The sequence below is a fragment of the Chlamydotis macqueenii genome, chromosome 17 (assembly GCF_036417535.1).
Source record: "Chlamydotis macqueenii isolate bChlMac1 chromosome 17, bChlMac1.mat, whole genome shotgun sequence".
Taxonomy (NCBI): Eukaryota; Metazoa; Chordata; class Aves; order Otidiformes; family Otididae; genus Chlamydotis; species Chlamydotis macqueenii.
Genome location: NC_141572.1, coordinates 9,796,603 through 9,811,079, shown reverse-complemented (window position 1 = coordinate 9,811,079; position 14,477 = coordinate 9,796,603). Strand labels below are relative to the sequence as shown.

The following is a 14,477-nucleotide window of genomic DNA, read 5'->3' as shown; positions in this document are numbered from 1 at the left end:
TTGTTTACCCCTTAAAAATTATTTTTTTTTTAAATAAGCCAGAAAGGTCTTATGAAGAAGATCCAATGACCCATCGGAAGGAATAACTTTGTAATGCCAGCCACTGAACTGCCTCCTGAGAAAGAGAAAGATTAAAACCCCTGCCCAAGCAGCCATCCCAGCCAGAGCCTCCTTCAACACGGCAGTACGGCAATCTCCCCGAGACCTCACTTTGTCAGAGCACCTGGGCAGCAAGCGTGTGACACACAGCCAGTGAGACTCGTAATGTCTTGCCTGTTTTCTCTTGAGCCTCTGAACTGTGACCTCAAAGCAAATGAATCTGAGAAGAAAATACATTAATCAGGCATTCACTCAGCCAGGCTGAGGATTTTTTAAACCAGGGATCTGAATCAGCTCTATCGCCTCCCACTTCTTTCCTGATACAATTAGTCAGCATCTGCCCTGGCAGCCAACTCGCTGCCTCGCAGAGGGGGGGACAAGCAGCTGCAACTCCCCTGCCCACCGCCTGCTTCCCAACAGGCTGCGGAGAAGCGGCAAACAGCTTACTGAGCTCCGCCTGGCAAAGGTTAGCATCTCTTCCCTGCGCTCAGGAGAACGAGAGGAGCTGAGAACAGCTACCACTCACAGCCTCTTTGATTCCCTGCTCCAGCCCAAGTGCAGGTCCAGACGCGTCCCAGCCACACCTTTCCCCACCTTGGGCCAAAGCCATGCCAGCTCCACACACCTGTTGGAGGCTTCCCCACATTTTAAGGGAATCCCCAGAAGGGGATCTGCAGGTGCTCCGCTCCCTTCAGAGAGTTCAGGCAGCAAATCAGCCTGGGAAATTGGACCCATAGCATTCGATGTGGCCCTCTGACCTTTTCCAAAATGTTCTCAGCCCACCAAGCTGGCAGGACTGAACTTTAGAGCTAAGCATTATGAAAGAAGCATGTACTTTGAAAATCCAGTTGAATTTTTGCTAGGGAAACTTTGCAAAGGCATCACTAACGTATCCACAGGAGTTTTGCAATTCTAGGTTACAGGCGATTACAGCAAATAAACAGGCATCTAAGTCAGGGTCGGAAGCAGGCTTTTATTTAAAACTTGCCTCACCAGGCACCTGAAAAATAAATAAAACCCCCAAGCAGTTCTGTTTTACCCAAGAGCTATAAGGCTCCAGCCCGAGTCCTGGGGCTGGATTGTGCAAGCCCTTCCTCCTGCAGTCACACCGAGTTCAAGCAAAGTGCCTGAGTAAGCATTTGCAGAATCTGAGCCCCCCCGTCAGTTATCTATACTGCACCTATTTGTGCCTCGCATTGCAAGCTCTTTAGCCAGGGGCATGGTCTGCAAGTATATTGTCAGCTGCAGTGTGCTTTAGCTCCATTTATGGCATTAAATCTAATTTTTGGTGCCAAGTGCAGCATTACCCTTACAATGACATCTATTAGAGACAGTTTCCCCTGAAGACTGTGATCTGACCAACAACCGGTTTCCACTGTTCATTTTTTATTTTCTTGCAAAACCACCATTCTCATACTACCTCTCTTCTTCTTTAGTTTCTAGCGTTTTGTTATAAAATAGTAAAACAGGCACTGAATTATGGAAATCCCACACCCTGGCATTACACTGGTTTCACTCAAGATGCTGCCGTCCTTTCTTCCCTGAAGATTTAAAAAACTGGGAAGCGAAAACAAAATTAGAGCAAGAAACTTGACTGATTAGTCTCCAGTAACGTGTAAGTTCAGTAGAGGCAGACCGGCTCTCCCCGTGCCAGTGCACGCATTCCTGATGGGCACCCAGCCCCTTCACCCTCCCAGGGCCCAGAGGTGGGAGGGGTGGGACAGCAGCATGGCACAGCATGGAGCAGAAAAAAAAAAATAAATCTACAAGTTCCCCTGAAATGCTGCGTCCTGCATGCCACAAAGGACAGCTGCTACCTTCTCACTTACAAAAACGTGACCCCAGCCAGTCAATCTACAGAGCCAACGCTGTCAGACACCCTCCTCCTCCCCACGTTTGATGGTCAAAGCCATTGTAATGAAGCAGCTTCCCTCCACCTCAGAAGGGGCATGCTTTGGGACTTTTTTTCCTGCTTTTTGGTGAGGGTACAACCCAAGCTGTTTTAGACAAACACAGAGGTAGCATGAGTCCATGTGTAACCACGGAGGAAGCGAGCACAAATAGGCAAATATCCTGAATAATGGCAGAGTAGATGCAAATGGAAACTTGCTTGGACTCACCTGGACTCCTTTCCCCTTTTCTTGTCCAACCAGTTCACGGATGGGGAACATCCCAAGCTTCTGGCATATGGTATTAGATGCTCTGGGTATTAGGTAGAAAACTACTGTAAATCTTTTGAAACAGTACAGCTGGCGTCATGTAGCCCAGGTTCCATTTCATATGAACCTCTCAAAATTTGGAAGGGAGAGGGAGATTCTGTTTACCTATTACAAGTGAAAGAGAGAAACTGAGGTGCCTAATCAGTCATTTGCCTCTACTGGGAGTGGAAGCTGGTTTGTCTGGCTATGACCATGGCTTCTGGTTAGGCCATGATTATTCCACGGTTATGGCCATGGTTAGGGAAGAACCCTTGTGCAGCTTTCAGAAAGTCATATAAACGTCTCAGAAAAGGTTCTATGGAGATGCCAGAGACACAGCTGTAAGTCACAGATTACTAATTATGAAAGCATTTTGAGATCCCTGGGTGGAAAGGATCCCTTTGCTGGACAGGCAAATATTTTAATTCCATACTCCAGTGATCACGGTTCCAGCAGGACCCTTAAAATATATTTTCCTTCCATGACTGTCCTCTGTTGTTAGTTACACCTTCACGCAGCTTTTAAATAACCGGATGATTTCCAGTACTACAACACTATCGAATGTACTAGTTTTTTCTGCATTTGGTTCCACTTACGGGACAATGAATTATTAGTACAGCATTCTGCTTGAAATCCTCTTGCACAACTAACAGGGTGAAATACTAGACAATAGCGGCTACTACTGTTATTTACTGTCCATTAAATGCAAATGGAAATTCAGCCCATCTGCAAAATATCACGCCCTTACACAGGTAGAGATAGAGAGGTACAGACAGATTAAATTATTTTTCCAGAATCAAACAACAAATCCATGGCAAACAAATTCTCATACTCTTTGTTTTAGCCACCAAAGCAGAGATTGTCACAATGAAGCTAACGGCTTAGAGCCCTCTCTCCCCGCTCACTTTTTCCCCTCACTCTCAGGAGCTAAGGAATATCACTACAGCAATTAAACCCATCACCTACAAGTAGCAACCAGAAACTGGGAGACCTAGCACAACTGGGATAAGCCAGCCAACTACAACTACTAAAAAGAGGTCCACACTTGGGGAAATATCCAAGACATTCCTTCTCCGGAGGCACCACCCCTAATAACAGGCCAACAGTCTCAAACACCTCTGCATCTTGGATGGATATGCAGAACCACATTCATTAAACTACTTTTCTTGGAGTTCATTTACGAATGCTGCCAGCTTGTAAACAGCAGAGGCAGTTTTGCTGCCAACACAATTTTTACCTAGAGCAAACGGAAGTGCTTTTCCAAGAATTTCCAAGACTGTTGCGTCATGCGGTACGCTGGCCCTGCACCATGCAACCCAGGGAGGAAAGACAAAAAAATAGAAGCTGCTGCTCTGCGCATCCTGAAAGGAATTATTTAGAGGCATTTATTCATTCCCAGGAAGAGACTGGCAGTGCAAAACAGACCTTCCAAAAAAAAAAAAAAACTAGTGTTCACTGCAGGGCAATACAGTCTTGTTAATATTTTCAATGCTGTAGCAAAAGTGAGTAATTTTTATAGCTGGTGTGTTTCAATTTTCATTACAATTTTGAAAGCCTTGTTTGATAAAGTACAGTGGAGGCTAAGAAATGTAGCACTTCTGAAGGACTGGAGAGCAAGCTTCTCTGTTCTTCCCCACCGTGGGTTTTGCATAATCCTATAGCATCAGTCCTTTGGCAGCTTTACCATTTTGACGCTTTATTAGAATTATGTGTATGATGGCAGCATTTACAGGCCCCTGCTAAGGTCAGGGTCCCATTGCGCAAACGTTTAAATATTATGAGCATTTATAAGATAAATATACAAGACAAACCAAGGACATTGTATTCTCCATACTTTAAAGATTAAGAAAACGCAAGTTGCTTAACTTCCTTAATGACCATAGCAGGGAAAATTTAAATCAGTGATAGAAACTGAACCCAGAGTTCCCTACACCACAAGCTCACCCAGAAGAATTGAGTGTGTGCATACATTCAACCACTGCACCGATTCATAACAGTACGCACTCCTAACCATGTTTTCTGGGTAAAACTTGTTGAGTTTTAAGTTACGTTACTTTTAAAACACGCTCAGCCAAACATCAGTCTGCTGACATCTGAAGAACTACAAGAGAACTCTCACTCTCATGCCACAATTCCTTTTATTGAGCATATTGGTACTACAGTTCTGGCTACGTACACTTCGTAGATGTGCACACGCATTTTTTTTTTTAGTGGATTCCCTGCCATCTACAACTTTGGTAGATATTATTCCTGCCTAGAACATCCACATTTTTTTTTCTTTGAAGACTGGGCATAATTGTGTCACTAATATCACATTATCAAAGAGCATTTGAACTGCCTAGAAAATGAACAAAGAGCCTTTTTCAAGGACTTGAGAAGTTTGATGCAAAAAGTTCCACATGAGGACCATTCTGAATAGTTTGTAAGGGTAAACAGAAACTAGGAATAACAAAGCACCTCACCCTTCCGGGGGCAGGGGAAACAACGCTAAATAAAACCAGCACAAGTTCAGGTCTCACTATACACTGGCATAATTTCAAACTTTCTTTTAAATCTGGTTTTAAAAAAAAGTCGATCTTCAATTTTATGTGTTTGCTAGTGAAGTTTTGTGGAAAATCAATCCCTAAACACAGAAAGCCACTGTTTTATTGTTTCATCCAGTCCTGGGCAGTTAACTGACCTTTTGCACCAGGAGCCTCTTGTAACGGGACAGAGAGGATGGATTTTCAGTTTTGATGCAATAACTAGTTCTTTAGGACTGGAGAAAGCAATTGAGATGTGAGGAGGGGCAGAAGGGCAGGAAAGCCTATTTCCTTCCAAATCAAAAATAGGTGTTCGAGACTAATATCTGCTAGTTCTAAACTCAGAAAAGAGCAGCATAACTAGAAAATAATCAGTTCTCTTTGGCTCAAAGAATATTTCCCTTGCTTTGCATTTTAAAGGGAGCTGAATACGAATCACAGAATAAGTCACATAGAAAAGGACCTCAGGAGGTCATCAGAAAGTAGTTTGATAAGAAAATATGTTCCAAATATTTTTATTTAACACTTCAAGAAAACACTCAGGTTTAGCATTTCATTGAATTTAATGCTATATAAGAAGTTGCTTGATACACTTCTCAGAAACAATAACATAGTAAACTAATTTTGTTTCTGATTTGCATGTTAAATCATAGCGTGAACGTGTTAAACTCTGTCCTCCTGCTGAACAGAAAATAATAGCAAATCTACTTTAAAGTTATTTTTAGTTGCACATCAACGTGTTTTAATAGGCACGAACCAGTGAGATCTAGTCTTTCCACTGGAGAGTAACTACCACATAGACAAACAAGCAAGCTTTAAAATAAGGTTTCTCGTCGGCTGATTTCAATTCTCTGTTAAAATTGGCAATGCAAATTACTCTATTCTGTTCTTTATCGGACAAGAGAAAAGATTTCCAAACTGTCAAACTGGCTGGTGGCATCTTGACAGCAGATGGAAATGCAGTAAGTGGAGTCCTACACGGCAGTGTCTTTATGTGACTCCTGGAAAACTGAATCCACACACTGAATGGTTCTTTATGCAACGGGAAATGAGCACGCATTTAGGGGAAGGAATCTGCTGTACACCCCTGTCATCTTAAACCAGTCCAGGAATGAATGGGACTAGCCCAGCATGAAGAGCAGAGGAAGGTTGTTTACCATACGAGACCTCTTCCCAAGTCAGTCAGTCGTGTATCTCTTTTAAAACTCATGGCAAAAGAGTGATTTGAAGACAATTTTATCTTGCATAGTGTTGGGTTCGGTGGGGGAAGGGAGTGGATAGAGCAAACTGATATATTATTGAAAGCTATCCCCTCTTCCTTTACCCAAGAGACTGAAGGACAGCGAGTGCCTCAGGCCAGCACACTGACGTGGATGCTTTCTACCTCTCATCCAGAATCGGGGCGAGGACAACGTTGGCAAGTTTTTCCATCCAGTATCTAAAGCTGGAAGAACAAGAGGGAATTGTTCCTAGTTCCTGCATAGATCTCTCTCAGAACGTTCACCAACAGAAGCAAGAGGTGCACCCTGTTTCCAGGGCTGTTTTTATGGGGACAGCAGCCCCTGATGACAGTTTTGAGCAGGAAATTCCCTGCACTTCTCTAAACTTTTCTTATTGCCAGCTGAAGACCAGGACCCTTCCTCTCCCAGCTTCGCTCTCAGTGCATGTGTCTCCTGACACTTTCTGCAGGAGAGCTCAGCCGTTTGTCTCTTCCACATTAGGAAGACAGCCACTGCTGAAGGCGGTTTCCCACAACAGATCCGTTTCCGAACGCCTGCTTGAGGTTTCCAGTTGAGAAGATCACTCTGTAGCCCCTTCAAATCCACAGTGCGCACATCAGAAAATGTGATATTGTACATATGTAATCCCGGATAAACTAGGTTCCCCACCCCTTTCCATTAAATAAAATCAGTAACTAGACTGCCTGTTTAGGATTTGTGATTACAAGGATCACCTTCTGCCCTGCCCTGGTTAAACAATACGGGCTCTAGGAAAGCATGAGAGCCGTCATTTCTATAATGCAAAACCCTGTTGCTTCCACTCCAGAACAGCTGACTTGAAGTGCATACTAGGCTGTGCTTATTAACAAAATGAGAAATCTGATATATAGAAAGAAAACACTATGTGAGGATTAATCCTGGATTGCAGTTTGTGGCCAGCACTGGGCTGTCATCCAAACGCAGATGAAAAGGAACAAAATTTCTCCCACCTGTCACTTACAGCAGGTACAGCTATTGCAGCGTTGTAGTCTCCTCCTTACAGCTATTGTAACAACCCGTTTTATATCAGCTTAAAATTCAGGATTGACCTCACTGTTTCGTTTCTTCCTTGTTTTGTGGGAGCCAGCACTGGAGGGTGAATTTTCTTTCCAGGAATTACAAATAAGAAGCATGAGGAACTTACAAGTTTGGACAGCTAGCTTGTAATACGCATACACTTCAAGGAAAAAAAACCCGGCTTAAATTTGGCATCCTGTTTGAACCTGGAGATGCTAACTGAACAAGAAAATACAACTCTCAGGAACACTTCTTTTTTTTTTTACATTGTTTCTGCTGCTTTTGAGAGCAGTAAGCACACTGTCACCGCTGATTAAAACCGACCTAAACAAACCAATGCAGCTGCTTTGCCGATGAGCTACTGCACAGCAGAGGGAAATCTCTATTGCAAAGCATTGTCCTTCCTCCTGATACTACAGCAAGATAAAAACCAATTTAAGCAGCCCGGGTGGTTTAATCACTGGTGTTCAATCCATACCAGACCAAAGGAGAAGTCATCTTTATTTTTTAAAAGATACCCTCCTGCTTATGGTTGGGTCGACGCTCGGTTGTTGCAATCCCACAGCTGAGCCCTGTTAATTTTTCTCCCAGCCCAGCAGGGTAGGCATCTCCACCAGTGCTGAAATGGTCCCCCTTCCCACTGAGCCTGGCCTGTCACAACACAGCCAATATAACGGCTAGGTCACAAACATGATTCTGCTTTCTCCCATTTCAAGACCACAACTGCTGCTGCACTGAAATGCTGCTTTGTGGCTAGGTTCTTCCCCGGATGTTGTCAGAAACTGCACTTTCGTTTGTACACTTTACCAGTTAGATTTGGTTAGGGAATGGGAAACGTGGGTTTTTTCTGTAGAGAAAACATGACAACCTTGTCATACCAATACCTTCTACCTATCAAGCTGCGATATTTTCACCAGACTGGATGAGAGGGTTAAGCGCTGCAGTCAGCACAAACACTTGTTCTGATATGACGGCAAATTCACCTCAGTTCTCAAACATTATCCCATTTCCCTGCATCTGTCATCAAAGAAGCTAGCAGGAGCTCAAAGAATAGCCACGTACTATTTTCTACACAAGGTCAAAGGAATGCACAACATACAGTTTATGTTTGACAGTTCCTAATTCCTGTGAGCTGTGAAGATGCTCAAATCTGGAAAATGAGAACTCTCATAGCAAGATCTGCTGTTCACAACTTCACATTTCATGCTGTGACCACCAATTTGGGCTGCGGTGGCTGTTTTAGGGAGTTTCAATCCACTACATGGCCAAACTGATTAGCATTAGGTTGCATTCTAGTTGTTTTAAATGACTAAACAAAATTAATTGAACATGTACCCTCCCGGAATAAGGCCTCTAACCTTCTCTTTCTCTCCTCCTCTCTCCCCCCACCCCTTGTCACACATTGGCTTCTGCCAAACAATTCAGCACTGACACTACCGCGTATCACGTGATCCCAAGTGCTTCAAGCATCTTGCGATACTTATTACTATCTACACATCCATAAGTCATTCCGCCCAGCAGCGTACGTGAATTCTAACGTGAGCTTTAGGCATTAAAGATTTAGAGCTCTCCAAGATCCTTGGAAGCAGCTTCTTCTCCAAACACTGGAATATCATCCCTTTTCTGTACGCGCATCTCGTCTGCATTTCACGTGGATGGGGAAGCACGACGTAAGAAAAACCTGCTCTATCACTGGATTCTCCCATTCCTCCAGCTTACACCCCTCTGGCCACGCAAGTCTCTCGTGATTAAGCAATGGATTTCCGACGCAAAAGAGCTAGGCGCTTCTGCGGGGTTTCCTTACCCGTGATAGAATGGAAAGTAACAAATGTAAGAGGTTGCTTATTCTTAATGCAGATCTCCTCCAGAGCCAAAATGATATGTCAGTAGCAGGTGGCAAGTTTGAAGACCCCCCTCCCCTGCTTTTTTTTTTTATAAATAAATATAACAAAGGGCACACAGATTTGACCTAATGGGTCAACCATCAGAAGTTAAACTGATTTAAATAATTAGACCTAGAATGTCAGGCACCACTGCAAATAATTGCTCCTAATGCTTTTAGGATTAGATTGCTAATGAAAAGGCGCAAAAAGGAGGCCACTTGCAGTTGTGGAAATAAGTCAATTTTCTTTCCATATGTCATTTTCTCCATGTAGATTTGCTGTGAAATCCTAAGGGGTCATTTACAGCTTTCTCTCCAGAGCTGCTGTAGTATATACAATAGTTCTGAGTCATTAAAAAATAGTAATAAGTCATCTTGAAATACTAGTTGTTTAGACACTGTATTTATCAAGCACTGCAAACATCTGCTCATAGTTCTGACATTTTCCAATGAAAGTGACTATTGCATATTGTTTCCCCCTTTAATTTGTGGAAAAACATGGGAGCCATTCAAATATAAACAGCATTCCGCAATAAATTTAAACCAGTTTTGGTCAAAGGACAGCCTATTAGCAGAACGTAATTTTGATGCTCTTCTTAACTGGCTTCTGGCTGCTCTCTCAGATTTATTCTAACGGCCAAGCAGCATGCGGGGTGATTCCGGCAGCCGTCTGCTAAGACACTTGGTTTCACATATTTAGTAATTCGTGCGATGCAGAGGTGCGCCGCCGCCCCCCTCGCAGAGACTGAGCGCGAAGTTACCCGCCCGTGGCAGCCCGAGTTTTCACAGGCTGCGGATTTCGCAGCAGAAAAGTTGGGAGTCACCACATCCCCGTGGGTAAACACGCCTTCGGCCGGCCGGCCGGGAGCGGCGGGGCGGCTCGGGAGGAGCGCGGCTGGCGGCCGCGATAACGGGGAGCGCGGGGGGCGCGCCGAGAGCCGCCCGCCGCCGTGCCCGCTGCCGCTCCGCGCACAGTCAGTAACTGACCGCACAAAGGGGGCCGGGGGCAGGGAGCGGGGCAGGGCGCTGCGGGCAGCGCGGGGCTCCGCGCACCGCCTCCCCCCACTCCCCTCCGCCGGCTTTGCTTTGCTTTTAAATGCAACCAGATAAACAAAACAAAACAAAAAAAAAAAAACAAAAAACTCCCCGCCGCCGAGCTGGCACCGGCACCGGCGCGCCTGGGGATGCAGAGCCCGGCCCGGCTCCGCGGCGCCGTCCGCCCGGCACCGGGCAGCGAGCAGCCCTCCCGGCTCCCTGCACTACCGCGCTACGCGACCCGCCACAGTATCGCCAGCCTTACAGTTTTTTTGTTTGTTTGTTTGTTTGTTTTTTTTCAATTTTTAAAACTGGGTGGACAGCTCGGGGCCGGGGCAGCGCGCATTTCCTCCGCGGGCACAAAGCCGAGCGGGCAGGGTCCTGCGAGCCCCCGGCCGCGGGAGGGTGCGCGATCCTGCGCTCCCGTCCATTGCATCCCAGCCGGTGCCGTAACAAAAGCCGGAGGACCCGCAGCGACGGACAGAGCGAGCGGGGTCGGCGGGTCCTTCCCTCCGCGATGCCGAACGGCCGAGGGGGGCGGCCGGGGAAAGGGGGGAGCCAGGGCAAAAGTTCACGGCGGTCCCGGTAGGGCAGGGGGTGCCCGGTGGGGCGGGGGCCGGCGGTAGGAGATGCCGGCCTGGCTCGTCGCCTTGCAGCCCCGCGGGCGGACGGCGGAGGGGAAGGAGGCGATGCGAGTCCCGAGAGCCCCTTCCCTGCCCTCCCCTCCACAATGCGGCCGGATCCCCGGCACAAACACGCCCCCTCCCCCGGCACCCCTGGGCTCCGCTCCCTCCTTTCAGGGAAAAAAAAAAAAAAATTTAAAAAAAAAATTTAAAAAATAAACCACGGCTCACTCGCAGGGGGCGAGCGGGGATGGGGAGAAGGCTGCTGCTCCGGGGCCGCCCGCCCGCCCCGCCGCTCACCCCCGCGCCGCCGGCCCCGGCGGGCAGCAGCTGCGGCCCCCGCCCCGACCCCACCGCCGCGGGGAAGGGGCAGCGTACGCACACGCACACGCACACACACACACACACACACAAATGGCACGGGAGGAGGGGGAAACTTTCCAGCCGCTCCTACCAAAGAGCCAACATTGGCGATCCCCAGGCGGGCACGGCGGCCAGCGCACCGTGTGCGCGCCCCGGCCCCGGCAGCCACGGGGCAGCGCGCCGGGCGGGCGAGGGGAGGGGGCCCGGGGCACGGGGAGAGCGGGGCAAGAGGGGAAAGAAAACCATCTGCGGGTTTTTCTTTTCAATGGAACTACCGCCGGTGCCAGGCAGGGCTGCTGCGGGGCAGGGAACGGGGAGGGACACCCCCGCCACCCCCGCCACCCTCCCGAGCGGACCCGTGCGGATGGGCAAATCCCCGGGGCTGCAAATAAAGAGCGGGGGGAGCGGGGCTGGGCTGCACCGCGGAGCCCGGCAGCGCCCGGCCGCCCGAGCGGGACGCGCGGCTCCGCGCCCCCGCCCGCGCCCGCGCTCCGCTCCGCGTTACCTTCTTATTGCATCTGGAGCGGCAGCTTTTCTTCCCTTTCCCCTCTCCTCCTCCTCTCCCTCTCCTGTCCTCTCGGTTTATACCAGCCTGTTCCTCATCTCACAGCCTTCCTCCCAGCGCCATCTTGCAAGCTTGTGACGTTGGGAGCTGCTCACCCCTGACCCACATTTGAATAGAAGCCAAAATGAAAAAAAGAAGAGGAGAGAGAGAGGGAGAGAGGAGAGAAAGAGGGGGAAGAAGAAGCAGAAAGAGCGGAACAAGGAGAGGCAGGGAAAGCAGCAGCTAAGCCAGTGCTGTGCCAGTGTGGAACAGCATCGCCTCCCGCTCCCTTGCCAGCCAGTTCAGTAATAAGCAATTTCCTGCTTTTGCAATAAATGTTGCCGCGGCGGGGCTGGGAGAGGGACGGGAGCTGGGTCATTCCCACCGAGGGACCTGGGCTCCCCCCCACACACCCCGAGCCGCCCCCCCCCCCCCCCCGCCCTGCCACCCGCACCCCCAAACCCAGCCCGGAGCCCGACCCGCAACCTAAATATTGCCGCTCCCTCCCAGGTTCTGGGCAATGAAAAAGGCGTTTGTTGAGATTATTTCTCCCATCACTGATGAGGTCTCAAGTGTGCGTTAAGGGAAATTACTCAGATTATAGCTTGTACATGTACTGGAATCTGAAATGAGCTTTATACACAAATTAAGAAAACATCCTCATATATAACGCAATTTGCATATTAGCTTTTTTTTGCTCCTGTCTATTTGTTAGGGACTGACAGTGCATTTTGCACCATCCAAGACACAGATGAAGACATGGTCTTTGCACCCATAGACTGTAGAAATTTGAAGTTTTGGTTTGTCCGTTTTTTTTAAGTTATTTACCAATGAGAAGTACATCGAGGGGAAAAGTTATTTGTGTTTTGCGTCCTGGTCCTGCAAAGACTTTCATGCGTGCTTAACTTTAAGCACATCAGTAATCACACTGAGGAAGCAGGGGCTATTCAGATGCTTACGCTAAGCATGTGCACAGCCTGCAAGCTCAAGCTATTATTTTTTGAAAATGTTAAGTGAACTGATATAATCTTAATTTTACTGACCATTGCCACAAAGTGCAACTGTGCAGAAATTTGAATTATAGCTTTGTAGCACTTTCTCCCTTCAGTAGCTAATTAATCTGTAATAAGAGGAGCAATGCATATAAACATTTGTATTGGAATTGTATTGGAATCGTATTGGAATCATGCTCAGGAGTTCTTCCACTGTGCCGAGTAGGAATCGCTGTATTAGCTGCAAGTGTGACGTGCCATTTTCTTCCGTGCCCTTGGAGCCACCCAAAACCAAAACTCACTGTAGCCTGAGCAAGGTGATTCATTAGTGAGGCTGAGCCTACCATTTAACGCATCTCTACCAATTCCCTAATAGCCTCAACGCCAGCAGCTCTCCCAGCCACTTCCTGTGCAGATCCCTGCCGTTTGCGTGCACTTCAGCTGGATCCCAGCTGCAGCCTGAGCTCTCCTTCCCTGATAATAAAGATATTTTCTTGTTGCTCATCCAAAGTTCAAAGTTTTTTGCAGGAGATGGTTTCTTCAGCCCTACCAAAGTGGCTTGAGGAGCAAATAAAGATAAGACAAATCACAACAGCCGTATCAGAAAGGTCTGGACTGGTGGTTTGTTCACAGTACACCCAATAAAGAGCAGAACACTTTAACAGTGGTGAGAACAGCAAACCTGACTGTCAGCACAAGACCCAGTGAAGTAGATAAGGATCAATTCAAGACTCTTCCCCCACCGAGAAAGTTAATTTAAGATTGGTGGTGCTGCTTTTAGCTGTATTTTAAAGCTAAGTGGCCTTGCAAATAGCCAGGGAAGCGTAGGTAGCCATTTGCTTCATGCTGTGCCAGAGGAATTGGTAGGCAAATACACAGAAGTCCTTGTGCTATGTTAGCCAAACAGGGGGAAAATGCATCCTGGAGTTATTTCAGGCAGGTTTAGACATTTGGCTTTAGAAAGACCTGCTTTTGTGAATCTCTGTGTGGCATCTCAAGACCTCAACAATGCCACTGTCTGCCCTCAATCTTCCTTCCTTCCGCTGAAGCTTACTGCCCCAGAAACAGCCAGCAGAACAGCCTGAGTGCCCCTGCCCGTTCAGAGACCAACATCTTAGTTCAAACCCGCTTCTGTCAGGCATTTGAACAAAGGTGCCGGGCTTTGCACAGGAATGGCTTGATGCACGAGCATTTCAGTCTACCTGCCAACTTTGCTAAGCAGGTGATAACTTTTGAGAGTGAAGGGAATTAAGAAGGTTGGGAAGAAGGGCAGAAACATCCTAAAATGCCACCACAAGATCTGGTCTGCAAAGAGCTTTACTTGTATTTGAATCTTCTCTAGGTTTGGGGGGAATCAGTTCCGAGCATCCCTAAGGAAACTGAGAGATAGACACATTCTCAGTGGAGAGGAGACCAAAAAAAAAACCCCTAGAAATTAGGTGTCTGGCACCTAGAAATGATACAGTAGGATGGAACACTGCATTCAGCTTCATATATACATAATTATAAGGTTGAAAAGGAATTAATGAGAAAGCTAGACCTGGTGCTGTCACTAGAACCATGGACATCTGTGGAGAATCTGATGAGCCAAGTAGAAGTATGGCCACACCTACCTGGGAAACATCTACGGGCATGCAAGGCAGATGCCATGATACCTGTAATGTCTCCAAGCAACCACAGCCAGGGAACTTGCCATCCAAACAGAGGGTGCACCCACAAGTTCCAAGAAATCACACCCACTGTGGGTACGGCTGGCACTGGGTGAAACATGTGCCCGTGTACATTAAAAACCAGCGCGTTACTCAGGTGCCTTCTCAGGTGAAAGAAGAAGTAGTAGAACTAGTAGTACACTAGAAGGGTAGTGGTGGCACTCTGGTTGCAGATGCTGCAGCACAATGAGCATATTCTGAGGGATGGTTTGGGCTAGTGGATACTTTGGAGAA

The 14,477-nt window shown here is 47.4% G+C and overlaps 1 protein-coding gene across 10 annotated transcripts in view; it reads right to left on the bottom strand.

Moving 5' to 3' along the window:
- Positions 1-11,910, bottom strand: part of HIC2 (HIC ZBTB transcriptional repressor 2) — a 74,369-nt gene extending 62,459 nt beyond the window's left edge. For 8 of the 10 annotated variants that reach the window (XM_086761617.1, XM_086761620.1, XM_086761627.1 and 5 more), the window contains exon 1: positions 11,504-11,910. The gene's annotated coding sequence lies outside the window, so the exon portion shown is untranslated. Of the gene's footprint in view, positions 1-2,219; positions 2,315-10,277; positions 10,866-11,503 lie in introns of those variants that run through there. The other 2 variants (XM_086761618.1, XM_086761622.1) reach the window with 2 other exon arrangements.
- Positions 11,911-14,477: the final 2,567 nt, after the last annotated feature.